Below are 16,551 nucleotides of genomic sequence, written 5' to 3'. Positions count from 1 at the left end.
GATTGGCACCTGAAAGGACAATTCTCTTTGGGTAAGGCAGGGTCTTAATAAAGGACACAGGTTCCAAACCCACAGATCAGTCTACACAGCAAGAGGACTGACTTTTGATTAGATTCTTGGGGGACCTTAAATCTCACCTTGGGTTGCAAATGGATTGGATTTTTCAAGAAGTGAGTATTTGGATGAATGAATGAATGAATGAATGAATGGATGGATGAACGAATATCATATTGGTGAGACTAAGCAAATAGAGCTAAATGAATTGGAGATACTTAGTGGCAGACAGACATATCATTGTTACATAAGTGGTCTTTTTCTGCGATAATGGATTTATTCTTGAGCAAATCCTCTCATAGCTTCAGAGGAATAGTGACTATCTTTAATGATTAAAATGGGGTGTTGTCTTCTGAACTCTTTTCAACTGGACCACAGTTTTTGTTATTATAGATGCTAAAAGGCAACATTTAAAATAGAAGAAAAACCTCGACATAACCGTGTTTATGTGGCATGAGCATCTTTTACCAAAGTTGTTCTTGAGGCAATTCTTTTTATGTATTTGGTAGCTTGGTATTCAACCTTGGTAATGATTGAAGAAGACAGCTTGATAATGGGGAGAAAGGAATTAATTTGTTTAATCCACATGTCCTTGCCTTGAAAACATGTATTTAGAGTTAGTTGACTATAGTTTAAGAGGTATTATGTTAGGTCTACTCTTTGCCTTCCCTAGATTCCTCTTATCATCATGGCCAGTGTAAGCATCCCTATTTAACATAACAATAGAAAAAGCAAGTTATATGTTGACATTTGGATGTAGATGGATCAGGTTGGATGTAGAATTGCTAAATTCTTCCCTGAACTCCTTGTCATCAAGCTTTTCTTTCCCACCTATGCTTATTTTTACACGTACAATCCAAACTATTATATTTATCTTGATGTGGTAAAGTTTTCCAGTGATATCTCTATATTCTCTAAATGATATTTTAACTAAGGTCTTAGCCTTGGACTTTTTTTTTTATAGTTGTTTTGGTAATATTTGTGTAATTAATTCATACTTGGTATAGAACCAACTTTGAATCTGACTTGTAAATCAGATTGGAGCTGCTTAAAAATTATGTGAGTGATTTTGAGCCAGTTTGAGGTATGTTTATATGAATTTATTTTAGCCAGTATATAATTTTCTTTTTGTTTTTTCTTTGGACCTAAACCAGACTAACTGTATGGGGTGTCAGTGAGAGGAATGAGGATAATTGCTGGTTTAAAAATACAACTGCTGTGGATTTAACTGACATACAACCCTGAGACGTAGGCAAAAGGTAGCAAGCTGAAGGGTGATTAATGAAGTGGACTGTGCAGGTTCTTTTTGAAAAACTTTGCTCTTTGTTCTCATGAACAGAAATGGCAAACCAGCCCACAAATGCTGCCCAGTAGCTGCAGCCAAACTGAATTTATGAGGCGAGGATTGGAGAACTGTGTGTAAGGACGACTACTAGTTTGTGGTTGGTTCTTCAGAAGAGGTACCAGTGCCATCTCCTAAAATTATTTTAGACTGTTCTTGTCTTGGTCCCAGGTCACAAACTCCAGACTTGGTTTGATCACTTGGATTACCGTTATACCTCAAATCAGCTCACTCGTTGCCCTGTTCAGATTCTGGCATCTTGTCACCTATTCCCATGTTCATCCATAGTCACATCTCTGAGTTGACACCTGCTGGGTAACTTCTGCTCTTCTGATTCCAGGTTTTGGCTTTGTCATTCTGGCCCAGGGTTGATTGTTTCCATTAGCCTCCCTCCTCCTATGTGACCCAAATTGGCCACAACTTATTATTATGATGTTTTATTTGCCCAGTTCACTCCCTAATAAAATGGAGCTGGACACAACTGTTGTATAGCATTGGCTTGTACCCTGGGGATTCCTTTTCTTTTAAGCAGTTTCAAAATTTCATTGAAAATTTTTATTGAAAATTCATGTGAATGGCTGTGTACCACGTAGAAAGCTAATGTGAAAGTTGAAAATAGGACTTCTGAATTGTAGATAGTGTCAGACATTGGATAGCCTCAAAGGTGTGCATGCCCTGTGATGACAATGAACCCTTACCACCTCCCCTCTTCAGGGGAGGAAGCTGAGGTCCATATGTTTGCATCCTTATTGTTATATGGTAAATCAACAGGGCTGGGAAGACATCTCAGTTGTTCACCGCTAATGTCTCTTGATCACCAAAACTACAGGTTGAAATATGAAACGCTTGGTCTAGCCAACCACTTGGGGTCAAGAAGATAGAAATCAAGTCCAACTATGAAGGCAAACATTTGAGTACTAATCTGTGAAACACAAGCATCCTCAGTGATTACCTGTTAAACATGTTTGTGTGAAATGAATTTTTTCCATGTAATTTCTAGCCAGCTATCTCTTGTCTTTTTAAAAAACAACTTTATTGAACATATCCTGCTGTTTTGCAGGGAACACCCTGTCTCAAAGGCCAAAATAATTTTATTATCTATGTTTTAATACACCATGATATAAAAATAGTGGTTCCTCCCCCAAAGTAAATTTCATTTAGAAATACATGTTTACCCAAATGGAAAGACATCTGTATGTGAAGTCAAAATATTCTGAATATTTATGGTAATAACTGTCTGGCTATAGGACTATAAGATTAACTAGATTTGAGATAGGTTTCTTTCTTCTCATTTGCTGTTTCAGAATAAATAGGTTTTATTGATTTTTCTCCTTCTGATCATAGTGAAAAATATATAAGCAAATTGCTTACTTATATTCAGAGCAGGAAGATGGACTTAGACTATCATTTTAGATTTGATGTATGTATACACACACACACACACACACACACACACACATACATGCGTATATGTGTGTGCACGTATGTGTACACACATGTATGTGTATGTATATATATGTGTATATGTGTGTGCATGTGTATACACGTGTGTGTGTATGTGTATATATCTATATCTATATATATATAGATATATACACACACACACACATATATATATATATATATATATATATATATATATATATATATATATATACCAAATCTAAAATGATAGTCTAAGTCCATCATCCTGCTCTGAATATAAGTAAGCAATTTGCTTATATATTTTTTCTGGTTTTACATTTAGTATTTGGATGTGAGTATCCTGTTTAAAAACTAGGCTGGAAACCAACCTATCAAGCTAAGCTGAAAACATACTTCAGCTGTCTTTAGTATTGGGTTACTAATGATCGCAAACACTTATCTGTTGTTTGCATAGACCAGGTGTTGTACTCTTCCAAGTGTTTGACAACAATTGTGTGAGGTAGGGGCTCTATTTTCCCTCTGAACAGAGGAAGACACTGAAGTAGGGGAAGATGGAGTAGCCCAAACTCACACAGTTTTTGAGCAGCAGAGCTGGGATTGAAACCTAGGCCATTAAGCTATATAGAAGCCATGCACTCACCCACCACATATATGGTCTCTCAACTTACAGGATTTTGAGAATAGAATGGTCTTCTCATCAGAACGTATTATAATCAAATTGTGTTCTTTAATTGCCTGGATTGCACGATGCTACCAGCCTTTGGAAAGCCTCTGCTAGATTTCCTCATTTGGCCAAGGCTGGAGCAAGCAAGTGGTTCCCATTACCTATCCCTAGGGTATGAGGGGGAGCCGGTAAAAGGCAGCAGGGAACTCTCCGCCTGCAAAAGGCTGGTGAAGGGATGGGGGTGGGGAGCAAGTGCCTTCAGCACCTCCAGAGGTGCTTCCAAACTGCAGTTCTCCATCTAAACTGAAAGTCAGAACTTAAGCGAACAGAAATAAGACGTGGCAAGAGGATGGAAAGAATACTGCTTGAAGGATTGTGCAGAATTAAAATGGGGGAGGGCAGTAAGAGCAGAGCAAAAATAAAAGAAATCAGGAGAAAGGACCATTGTATGGGAGAGAAGTTAAACTAAGTAGTGTTTTTGATTTTTGGAGAGGACTCAACCTTTTTCTGGTTGTAGTGGAAGTCACCCTAGATATGTCTTCATATTTAGGAAAGAATATATATTGCACAGTGATTAAACATACTCTAGAGCAATGATTTTCAGTCAGGAGTGATTTTGCCCACCGGGCAACATTGACAATGTCAGGAGACATTTTTGGTTGTCACAACTTGGCGCTGGGTGCTACTGTCATCGAGTGGGTAGAGGCCAGGGATACTATTAAGTATCCTACAGTGTGCAAGGCAGCCCTTAACAACAAAGAACTAGCCCAAAATGTTAATAGTGCCAATTTTGAGAAACTCGATTCTAGAGCCAGACTGCCAGGGTTCAAGTCCTGGCTCCGCCCCTTCCTATTTCTGTGACCTTGGGAAAGGTACTTAGCCTCTGTGCATCAGTTTCTTCATCAGCAAAATTAACTAAAGACCCTATTTTATTTAAAATAAGATGCTGTCAGAGGTGCCTGGGTGGTTCAGTCAGTTAAGCATCTGGCTCTTGGTTTCGGCTCAGGTCATGATCTCATAGCTCGTGAGTTCAAGCCCTGCGTGACAGTGTGGAGCCTGCTTGGAATTCTCTCTCTCTCCTTCTCTCTCTGCCCCTCTCCAACTCACGCTTGCTCTTGCTCTCTCTCTAAAATAAATAAACTTAAAAAAAAATAAGATGCTGTCAATGTAAGGTACCCCTTCATTTTATGGAAGATAAATCAATGCCAAATAAGTCATTCTATAGATTATACAATGTATGTCTGTTTAAGATATATTAAAATGTGGAAATAAATGTGTCTTAGAATTGATAATATATGGTATGTTCTGTTTAATAGGGTTTTAGGACTGCCCTTCCCCCCATTGCCTCCCAGAACCGTTTTGTTTCCCCGGGTCTCTTGCATGGGCACATGTTATTAAACTTCTGTTTGATTTTCTTCTGCTAAAAATAAAAATATAGAGTTTTAGAAAGATTAAATGGATGGTGTTATTTCTTAGCTCGTAGACGGTAGATACTCTATGAGCTTTAGGAACAATGGAGAACGAATAAGGGAGGTTTCCTTTTCCTTCCCTCTCTTTCCCTCATTGGTGTTAATGAACCTGAAAGAGCCAGTACCCCTGAGGCCTTATCTGTAACAGAACACATTCTGGATTTTGGTTATCAGCGCCAAGTGGAGCAAAATGAGGGAGCCAAATGCGAAGCCCAAAGAGTCCAGGCAGTTTATGGTCAGGGGAGTGATAGGAAAGGTGGCCAGACTCATTCCTCACATGATAGAGCATGTGAGGCCTTATTTAGAGAGTCTTATTTAGAGTTCCAGTGGCATGTTTTGATACTAGATATTCAAAGATCTGTGCATTCTCTGGTGATGATTTAATTAAATCGCTGATCACCAGTGTGTAGAAATAGCTATAATGGCCAAAACCATATACTTACTTAGTTATGATTAGAAACTGACATCTGGGTAACCAACTAAGAGGACTCAGGCCCCAGTTTTTAGAAGTTTTTATCTTTGGCTCATTTTCCTATTTCTCGGTGATGATAAGCATGTTTCCATATTTCAGTGGTTAAGTCAGCGGAATTATTGGTGAGAGAGTTTACAGTTTGTGGGTGCAAAGTACTGTCTTAAAAATGGGAAATTCACGTGGGACTTCTGAAGAATGAAAGCAATTATTTATCTGGATCTATAGTTTTTGTGCTAGGGTCTTATGTCCTTTATAGCCCACCCATTGCAAGTAAAGACTGAGAGAGCACAGGAAAACTGTCAGCTAAATCAATTCATTCATTCACTCACTCACTCATTTATTCACTTACAAGACGTGTGGAGCACCTACTATGTAATAGCCACTGGAGTTATGAATAAAAATTCAGGGTGTTTATTAAAAATTCATATGCCTCTGTTTTGCTCTTCTTTAAAATTTATTTTTTATTAAAGTGGTGATAAGAACTTCCAGCTATTGCTGAGTTTTATATTGCTTCCAAACCCTGTGTGTTTTTTGAGTAGAGGCTGATAAACTGACTAGAATCACTACAACTATTTGCCATGTAAGAATGCAAGAGTAATCCTGTCAGTCAGGCTTCAACTGGAAAAGTGGGCCCCATGGAAGAGATACATGAAGAGAGTGATTGCTAGGAATGGGCTTACTTAGTTCTCAGCACTGCCAGGTAAAGCCCACACCTGCAGGGATGGCCATCAGGCAGGGCAGCTTGGAACTCTTAGGCATGAGTACAGCTGCTGTCCATGGGCAGGATTTCTTCTTCTGAGAAGCCTCAGTTCTGCTTCTAAGGGCTTTTGACGGGTCACTCAAATTGTCTAGTATAATCTCCTTGATTTGAAGTCTACTAATTATGAACTTGAATCACATCTACCTTCATAGTAACACCTAGATCAGTGTTCGTTGAATAACTGGGGACTAGCTTAGCTAAATTGACACATCAAAAAGACCATCCCAGGAATGTTTGAAAGAAATTTGTTTTAAACTGCATATTTTACTTTTTATTAAAAATTTTTGAAATGCTTATCTATTTTTGACAGAGAGAGAGAGAAAGAGAGAGAGAGAGAGAGAACTCTAGTGGGGTAGGGGCAGAGAGAGAGGGAGACACAGAATCCTAAGCAGGCTCCAGGCTCTGAGCTGTCAGCACAGAGCCAGACGCAAGGCTCGAACTCTGAACTGTGAGATCATGATTTGATCCGAAGTCAGATGCTTAACTGACTGAGCCACCCAGGTACTAAACTGTATATTTTAATGGATAAGTAACGTCCAGATTAATTCAGTCCACTATTAATTTTCTAATAGTACTTTGACATTATTACAGTATGTGGGATATATTTATAAAACATCACAATTAGTTGATAGAATCAATGAAATGAAAAAAAAATCGAGGCATTTTGCATCAATTTGGTTAATTTATAAACTAAGATTTAGAATGTGTAATTAGTTGTGTTAGTCCTTTGAGGACACAATCTCTGGCTACTAATATTTCTTTTCATTGCTTTAGCTTATTCATCAAATGCCAGTGTCCATAGTACTGGGCATGGTCGTTGTGATCTAATTTTAACTTGGGAAATACACAATCCCAAATTTAAGAATATTCTATCTCAGGGTGCCTGGGTGCCTCAGTTAGTTGAGTGTTGGACTCTTGATTTCAGCTCAGGTCATGATCCCAGAGTCCTGGGATTAAGCCCCATGTTGGACTCCACACTGGGCCATGGAACCTGCTTAGGATTCCCACTCTGTCTGTCTGTCTCTTCTTCTGCCCCTCCCTTGATTGTGCATGTGTTCTCTATCTCAAAAAATAAATTAATTAAAAAAAGAATATTCTAAGAAAGTTGACAGACTGAATAGGAATATGATCACATATTTAATTTGTTTTAATATGTCTTTTTAAAAAAATGCTTATTTATTTATTTTGAAAGAAAGAGAAGGAGGAGGGACAGAGTGAGAGTGGAGAGAGAATCCAAAGCAGGCTCAGCACTGTCAGCGTGGAGCCTGATGTGGGGCTTCAACTTATGGGTATCATGACCTGAGCCAAAATCAAGAATCGGATGCTTAACTGACTGAGCCCCCCAGGTGCCACTGTTTTAATATGTCTTATTCATTTGTTTAGTCATCCAATAAACATCCAATCGATGTTACTTGTTGAATTACATAGTAGTTAAAAGGAGAGGCTCTGGGGGCGCCTGGGTGGCTCAGTCAGTTGAGCATCCAACTTCGGCCTAGGTCATGATATCGCGATTCATGGGTTCGAGCCCTGCATCAGGCTCTGTGCTGACAGCTCGGAGCCTGGAGTCTGCCTCAGATTCTGTGTCTCCCTCTCTCTCTGCCCCTCCCCTGCTCATGCTCTGTCTCTCTCTGTCTCTCAAAAATAAATAATGTTTAAAAAAAAAGAGAGAGAGGCTCTGGGGTCAAATACCATCACTTTCTAGGTGTGTGACCGTAGAAAAGTTATATACACTGAGCCATTTTTTTTTCATTGTGAAATAGGAATAATAATATTGACTACCTCATAGATTTGTTTTGAGGACTAAATGAGATTGTCCTGCAAAGTCAGAGTGTTTACTTCTTGAAGTTGTAGACCTGATTTTGAGTCTCTGTGTGTCTGGGCACAGCACAGGGACTGACTGACAGAGGCCTACGCACTGACCATTAACAACACACAGTGTTGTAATGATGTGCCCATTAATGGTAGATGTCCAGAGCATGACGGAAGCACACTGGAGTGAGAATACCTGCATATTCTCACTGTAGAGGGGTGTTTTGGCCATCCACTCCTCACACAGTGAACCTAAGCACCACCATCAAAACTGGGCATGGAGATTAATGACACCATAAAAGAGGAACTGTTCCATCAAGAAGCAGAAATTAAAGAGAGAAAATTATATTGAAATTTTTCATGGAAAGTCGGGTCCATGACCCCAAGAAGTAAATTTAAAGATCCTAAAGATAATTTCTAGGTTCTAGAGCAATACTACAAATGATTTAATATGAATTTCTTAGAGATTTACTTACTGAGAGTTGTCAAATGAAATCAAGATTACCAGCATCCTATAATTAAATCATTGTGTGGTTAGTGGGCCCATTTTAACTTTGTCTTTAAATTAGATGTAAATTAAATTTTAGGTCTTTCTCTTTTACCCGCCCTCCTTTTTTTCAGTACACTCATCTATTTCTCCCATAAGGTTTTATTTTGCTCTAGTTATTTGGCTGTGTATAACTACTTCCTGACTTGTAGGAGTAATTTTTACCTGTTCCCAGGTGATTGCTGACATTGAAAGTAAATGACTCTGCCAAATATATTTCCGAAGAACTTCTGTACAGAGAACTTAACTCACTTTATGAATGCCTTCATATAAGAGATATATTTTCCATCTTTGTATAATAAATCTGCTTATATCTTTGGGATATTTTTTCATATTCACAGATTTTATTGTTCTTTATTAGATTACTTTTCACCCTAAAATAAATTGCCTGCCAATGAATTGCAATACATTAACTTTCAATGAAGAATGAAATGAAAGGGAGGAATATAAAGTTATAAATAGATGTATAAATGGCATTATCCTAACAACGGGAGACTTATCATAGTCTAGTTTGTGGGGCATGTGATTACATTTCCCATCATTGTTCACAGGCAGAACAACCTCACAATAGTTCATATAATCCTTTTGTTAGGCTCCTGTTCCAGAAAATGAGACTCAAACACCTGCTTCCCATAAAGTTTTACAGGTTCTAATTTATTAAATACCTTTTATGCTTGCTGATTTTTCTTGGTGGTAGTCTCTGTATAGAATGAGTTACGAGTCACAGTCGATCTCATCTATGGAGGCCTGTATGCTTTGGGAGGGAAGGAATGGTCCACAGGAATGCAGGTGAGGCTGAATACACATCTAATAGGACTTGGATGCATTCTTCTTACTCTTTGCTTCCCTTGGACAAGGATATTTATCTTGCTTCTACCTGTAGGCTCAGAACTTCCTACCCTGAGGTTAGTTCTGACTCTCGATGTACACACACATGCACACACAGGCATGCACATTCTCAAGACCTATTAGGAGGTTGCTGGCTCATTCTCAAGATCTATTCTTGCTTGTCAGTTTAACTCTTTTTTATTTTTATTTTTTATTGTTTAAGTTTATTTATTTATTTTTGAGAGAGAGAGAGCAGGGGAGGGGCAGAGAGAGAAGAAGAGGGAGAATCTCAAGCAGGCTCCACACTGTCAGTGCAGAGCCCCACATGGGGCTCAAACTCAGGAACCGTGAGATCGTGACCTGAGCCAAAATCAAGAGTCAGACACTTAATCAGCTGAGCTACCCCAGTGCCTGTAACTCTCTTTTAAATATTGTTTTGCATCATTGTTATTTATATACCTAGCCGAATACCTGGCACAAAGTACACACATACGTGCATACATACACATGGCAGCTGCTGAGGGTTTAAAAGCACTGTGTTAATTTCTCTACATCCAGTATTTTATTTAATTTTTTATTTTTAAAACTTTTTTGGTTAATTTCTGGCATTTTTAAAATCATTCTACATATATTATTTTATATAATTGTCACCAAACCTGTGAAGTAAATAGTCTTATCATCCCCATCTTACCAAAGGAGAAATGGAAAAATTTGTACAAGGTCATACAACTAGTAAATGAAAAAGCTAGGCTTTGGAACAGAAGGCTTTATACTCCAATGGCCACATGCTAGACTGCTGGGAGATCCCTTGTCTGTTCACTTATTTTTGCACAAATGAATGCCTGTGCCCCACCTGAACTGGAAGTTTCTTGCAACTTTTCTCTCAATAGCCCAAACAGCATCTGTACTCCACAACAACAAATGCTATTGACTCCACAGTGGATTTGGCCAAAGGCGTGGGGATTTCTGATCTACACCTCTTCCTATATCAAGACCAAACCAAGGGAAGTGTATTTCACTGTACAGCTAATTTATTTAAAACAAAGCAAAGATGGATTCAAAGAATGATCTATCATCCTTGTATTAGCTTACACTGTATTATAAAAAGTTAACACATGCTTGGGAATTATTAAGAAAAGTTGACATTTAAGAGATAATAACTGATTAGAATCTCATGATACTGACACTTTAAAGAGAGCCTGAAAAACTGAGGAAGAGTTGGGTAAGGATGAGTGAGATGATTAAAGGCGTTAAATGTGGTGTTTGTGAGGCAATGACTTGGGAATATTTAACATAAAGAGGAGAAGTTATGATAAGATAATGACTTCAAACATATGAAGATTTGGGGAGACGCATAATCATGATCCATTCAATTTACACATAAGAGAAAATGTACTTCAGTAAAAATATTTGGCTTGCCATTCATTTTCCATCCAACACCTTTACTTAATGTCCATTATGATCCTAGCACTATGAATGAAACTTCAACCATAAGGACTTTAAAAGAAGACCAAAGTTTGCACACATTGAATTATATATAGTCCCCACAGTCCAAGTGAAGTGACAGATTATTTCCTGGTTCTAAAATGTAGAAGGAATTTATTGCAAGATGATTTTGCAATAAAAGACATATTTTTTTTCAAATAGACATTTTCATCTCTAAAAATTTTCTAAAACCAGATGGCATAACATTTTATCTCAATTCAGTTGTTTTTTTCAGGAAGTGAAGATAACAAAAGTCCAGGTCTACTGATATCTGATTATATAATATAGTGATAACATTTAGTTAATCTATTAGAGATGTTCTTTATTTGTATGTCTGAAACCAAATAAAATACTGTCAATTTGTGACCTATTTGCTTTCATTTCCTTGGGTCCAGAATAACGTGTAGCACATTGGCAGTCTTCAGATGTTTACTAAATTAAGTGCAAGCAATCATTTGGTATCTTGTAGTGAACTTGCACTGTTAGGCTATGAGCAACATGGGACCAAGGTCCGTGTCAGATTCCTCTGTTGTTCTCCACAGCGTCTAACATAGTATCTAGTCTAGAGGAAGTATGTTCATCCAGTATATAAAAGAAGGAGGGGCGCCTGAGTGGCTCAGTCGGTTAAGCATCCAACTCTTGGTTTCAGCTCAGGTTATGATCTCACGGTTTGTGACACTGAGCCCCGAGTCAGGCTCTGCGCTGACAGCATGGAGCCTGCTTTGGATTCTCCCTCTCCCTCTCTCTCTGCCCCTCCTTTGCTCACTCTCTCTCAAAATAAGTTAAACTTAAAAAAAAAAGAATGAAATTAAAAAAAAAAAGTCTTAGCATAGTTTTTACCAGGTTTTTCTTTTTTTCTTTTTCTTTAAAATGTTATTTTTGAGAGGGAGAGACAGAGCATGAACGGGGCAGAGGCAGAGAGAGAGGGAGACACAGAATCCGAAGCAGGCTCCAGGCTCTGAGCTGTCAGCACAGAGCCCGACACGGGGCTCGAACCCACAAACCGTGAGATCATGACCTGAGCTGAAGTTGGACGCTTAACCCACTGAGCCACCCAGACACCCGAGCAGGTTTTTCAGCTGAATAATAATTAAGGTAACACATTCCAATTCTGGTTAAGATGCTCCTAGTTTATGATGGTAAAAATCATCTCATCAACAAATATGTTCAGTTAACAGAGCATCCAAACCATTTCCATAAGTTCTTTAAAGTGAATTATAGACATGAACCATATAGGATGGGATGCATAATTTACTGTAAAAAGATTAATTTTACTCACTCCAGTTGAGATGAGAGGTCTTTATTGAGTTGGTTCTTTCTCAAAAGAATGATGGAAATTCAGTGAATGTTGGAAAAATTTTTCGTTCTCATCCATTCCTATAATAAGTTGAAGCAGTACTTAGCAGTTTTCAGTAGGAGAATAATTATACATAAAACCTGTTTTTTTCATATTTATGTGTTTGGACAAACTGAATTTAGATATTTTTACAAAGTGAGTGGAGATGTGATATCTTCATTTAGGAGAATCTGAAGAATCTGAAAAATTAACAACTGTGGTAGGAGCCTAAATTTAAGACCCTTAAATTCAAGAGAAATTTCTTTAATTGTATACAGATGTTTTTACTTTCAGTGATTTTGCTTGCAAATTTCATATTGTAAAAACAATGTCTCTGAATCCAGATTCATTGTTACCCCTAATGAGAAAAATGCTAAATAATCTCCCATTGAGATCTATTTGAATCCACTGTTGCTCTTAAATGTCTTTTAAATAATTTGAACTAGAAACCATCTATGCATGATTTCATCAAGGTTTCCTTGGAGTTATAAGTTCATTAAAATTTAAAGTTGTTTCTCTTTGCTTTTTCATTTTGTCCTGTGCTTCTCTTTGGTGCTTATAAAACCAAGAAATGAGATGGTTTATTTACTTTGCCCCGTCCTGCATCACTAAAGGCTGAATTCTGCTTCCCTCCTGGGTGGTTGTGGAGCTGAAAGGACAAGTTTTCCTTAAAAGACTACACATAGAGCCCTCTGTGTTCCTGTACACTGAGAAGGTTGCCATGAAATTCAGAACCTTCTCACTGAATTTTCTTCTGAGTATAAGTTCACTGCTCTACTTACATGTTTAAGTATTAATAGGGAAACCAAGGCTGAGGGTCAGAATAAGTTTAAGAGGGAAATGACCACTTACTATCTTGTCTTAATCTTGTTTTTCTAAATTATAGAGATAAGCAAAGAAGAACTGATTATTACAGAAGCATTAATGCTGGCCCTTTGATTAAAGTTGTAAATGTAATTTCCTAGATGTCCCATGGGCAGCTGTAAAACATGATTAGATTGTAATAATAAATGAGTTTGACCAGTTGTTTTCCTGTTTGACTCAGGCTGCTATTTTTGGAGAAATCTCCCCTAAGGAAACAGTCTTCCCATTCCATGCTCTCATTTTGAAAACTTTGGCAAAAGAATGGACTCTCTTGATATTTGAATTCTTACTATTATTACATAATGTATAGACTCACTAGAGTATTTAGAGCTCAAAGATTGACAGGTTTTACAATTAATATTAATGCAGGAATTGATAAGAATCTGGCCTTTTGGTATTTGAGTGCCATTTACAATTCACTGGAGTACCGATGTATGAAAAATTGGTTTGCTCAAATTCCTTACCAACTAAATTAATTTATCAGTGTTGTACATAAGATTTAAATTTTTTCTTTGTATTTTATGGCATATTTATAAAAAGAGGACACCTCTGATGCCTATAGAAAATAAAATACAATTTATTAAGTTTCAGTTCATCACATATATCTTCAGATATTTTTCTGTGCTCTATGGAAAGATTTATTTTAGTATTTTAAAACAATTTCTTTGTGGCATCCCATGATGCCAATATTTGCACAAATTTTACTTTCCTGTCAAAAAGTAATTTTTTTCTTGAAAAAATTTAAATGTTTTTGTTAGATATGGAATGGTTTCATAAAAAGCACTGTTCCTTATTAGTCCTTTAATTCCTTGCTAATGGTTACTTCCTTAAGGTTAGTTGTATAGCTTTGGCCTTATTACACTTTAGTTCATGAAGTTTATGTGTTCAAATGAAATATGGAATATTCCGATATGTAACAGAAATCAAAATGTAGCACTTTGTTTTTACAATTAAGACATACTTGTTTGGTATTTTTTGGTATTTAGTCTGGGAAGACTAAGAAAGGTCTCTTCTTATGTGGATTCTATAAGGAAACTGATAACTATGTATACTTACCCATTTCACTTAATATATGATGAACATTATAAATATATGAATAAATTTATTATAAATTTATAAATAATTATAAACATTATAAGTAATTATAAATAGTATAAGTAATTATGCTGTATATGATATAATTTAAAATTTTGTTTTATAACTATAATACATAATAATAAAAATTGAAGATATCCCAATTAATGGCACTATATTAATGTAATTAATCAATTCCCTATTAGTCGAAACTTTGTATTTCTTTGCCGTTATAAAGGAGCACACTGATGAGCATCTTTGTAAATGAATATTTCAGAATATCCTTATTTATTTTACTATGATGAATAAATGGAAGATAAATTGTTAAATCAAAGGATACCCACATTTTTCAAATTTCTGGCAAACATTGCCCAATTGCCCACTGAGAAGATCATATAATATATAGACCTATCAGTGACCTTGAGAGCAACCATTTCCCCTATGCTTCTCTGCACTTTTATTATTGTTTATGATTCTGCCCAATTTAATAAATAAATGGAATCTCAGTAAAATTTTAATTGCATTTCTGAGGCTCATCAATTTTTCTAAGCTTATTGGACATGTATATTTCATCTTTTGTAAATTATTTTTGCTCATTTCCTTTGCATATTCTCCCTAAAATGCATGTTTGTGTTTTTCATTGATTTCAAAAAATCTTTTAGAAACAATTCTTTGTTATAATATGTTATAAATAGACTTTTCTCATTTCATAATACTTTAACGTTTTTGTAGTTGTTTGGTCTATTGGTTTGTTACTTTTATGCTTGCAAACATTGATACGTTTAGAAAAGCCTATTCCCACTCCCAAATTATGCTAATATATATCTTACATAGTTCTTGAGTGTACGCATGGGTTCATTTTCTACATTTAAATCTTCAGTCAATTTAGGAAACATTTTGGTATAAGGTACCATCTATCTTAATTTTTACAGTCGTTTAACAAATTTGTTATATACTATTTGTTCAATAATCCTAACTTTTACTGTTATAAAATAAATTTGTTATATATTGTTATTATAGGACTTATTATTTTTTCCTGGAAATTTTATTCTAAACTAAGATAAAAATCAAATTGTTTTTTCTACATTAACAAGAGTGCCATATTGTTTTTATTTTCAAACTTTATATTTTGATATCTGGTAGGGCAAAATATAAAATTGGTTTTCTTTTGAATTCCATTTTGTTTGAAGATTTCTGGCTATTTAAAAAAAATTAACCCTCTAGATTAATTGTGGAATAAACTCTTAAACCATATAACAAATTAATAGTTTATATTGTAATTTGAGAAGAAATTTATATCTTTAAAATATATGCTTTCCCATCAACATGGGATTAACATGATACAGATTTCAATTTAATATTTATTTGATATGCCTCAGTTGAATTTTTGTAGTTTTCTTCACATGGAGCCAGGATATTTCTTCTTATATTTATTTCTAGATATTACAGATTTTTAGTTGCTGTATTGAATTTCCTTTTAGCATTTATCAAAAGATCATATAGATGTTCTCTCCTGACTTATTAATTTGGTACATTATATTAACAGGTTTTAAAATATTGAGCCATCTTTGGTAATGGAAATTTTAAGAACTTACTAAACAATGGAATCCGTGAAAAAGTTTCACTTTTCGATTTTTAAAACTGCAAGTCAGACTCTGAAATAGGAAATTCTAAAACCCTCAGGGTGTCAATAGGGTGCTATAGACAACACTTGTATTTTGTTGTGATATATCTGCAATATATTAATACATATATGATATATATATGATACTATATATATTCACATACGTTTAGGTATATATTATGTTACTGTGCTTTTGTCTTTTTCACATAAAACATAGAATGTTGGACAGACAGTAGCACTTTCCTTACAGATGTTTTATTTGCATATTTATTAATTTATAGTTGTCATGTTTATATAGTAAATTTTACCCTAGTATGAATAAAAAAAAGATGAGCTGTCTCTATAACTTAAACTTTGTTGGCACTTTCACAACTTCCATTAAAATATTGTATATTATAGTAAAAAAGAAAACAGGAAGAGAAAGCTAATGAATACTACCTAATCCTTTTTCTTGATTTCCAGAAGGTGTAACTTTAAGAACAATATACTTCAGATAAGAAAGAAAAAACATTTGATTAGAGAATTTGCGGAATATATGTGATTAATTCAACAGATGTTTAATAAAATAGTGTTATGAGAAAGAAAATGAAATTAAATTAGAAGTATATGTATTTTTATTGTTATATATAGTTTATGTAATAAAACAATTATTCAGTGGGTGGAAATTTTCAGCTATGCTAAAGAATAAATTCTAGAGATCTGCTCTACAATACAGTGCCTATTGTTAATATGGTATTGTGTATTTTAGAATCTGTTAAGAGGATAGATTTCATGTTAAATTCTCTACCATTTACAACA

General features: G+C 35.6%; 1 protein-coding gene across 3 annotated transcripts in view; it reads left to right on the top strand.

Annotated features, from left to right (window-relative positions):
• PDE1C (phosphodiesterase 1C) overlaps positions 1-16,551 on the top strand; it is a 292,772-nt gene that overhangs the window by 144,751 nt on the left and 131,470 nt on the right. The gene's annotated exons all lie outside the window — the stretch shown is intronic.

Source organism: Panthera tigris, chromosome A2 (genome assembly GCF_018350195.1).
Source record: "Panthera tigris isolate Pti1 chromosome A2, P.tigris_Pti1_mat1.1, whole genome shotgun sequence".
NCBI lineage: Eukaryota > Metazoa > Chordata > Mammalia > Carnivora > Felidae > Panthera > Panthera tigris.
This window is presented reverse-complemented; position numbering and strand designations above follow the sequence as displayed.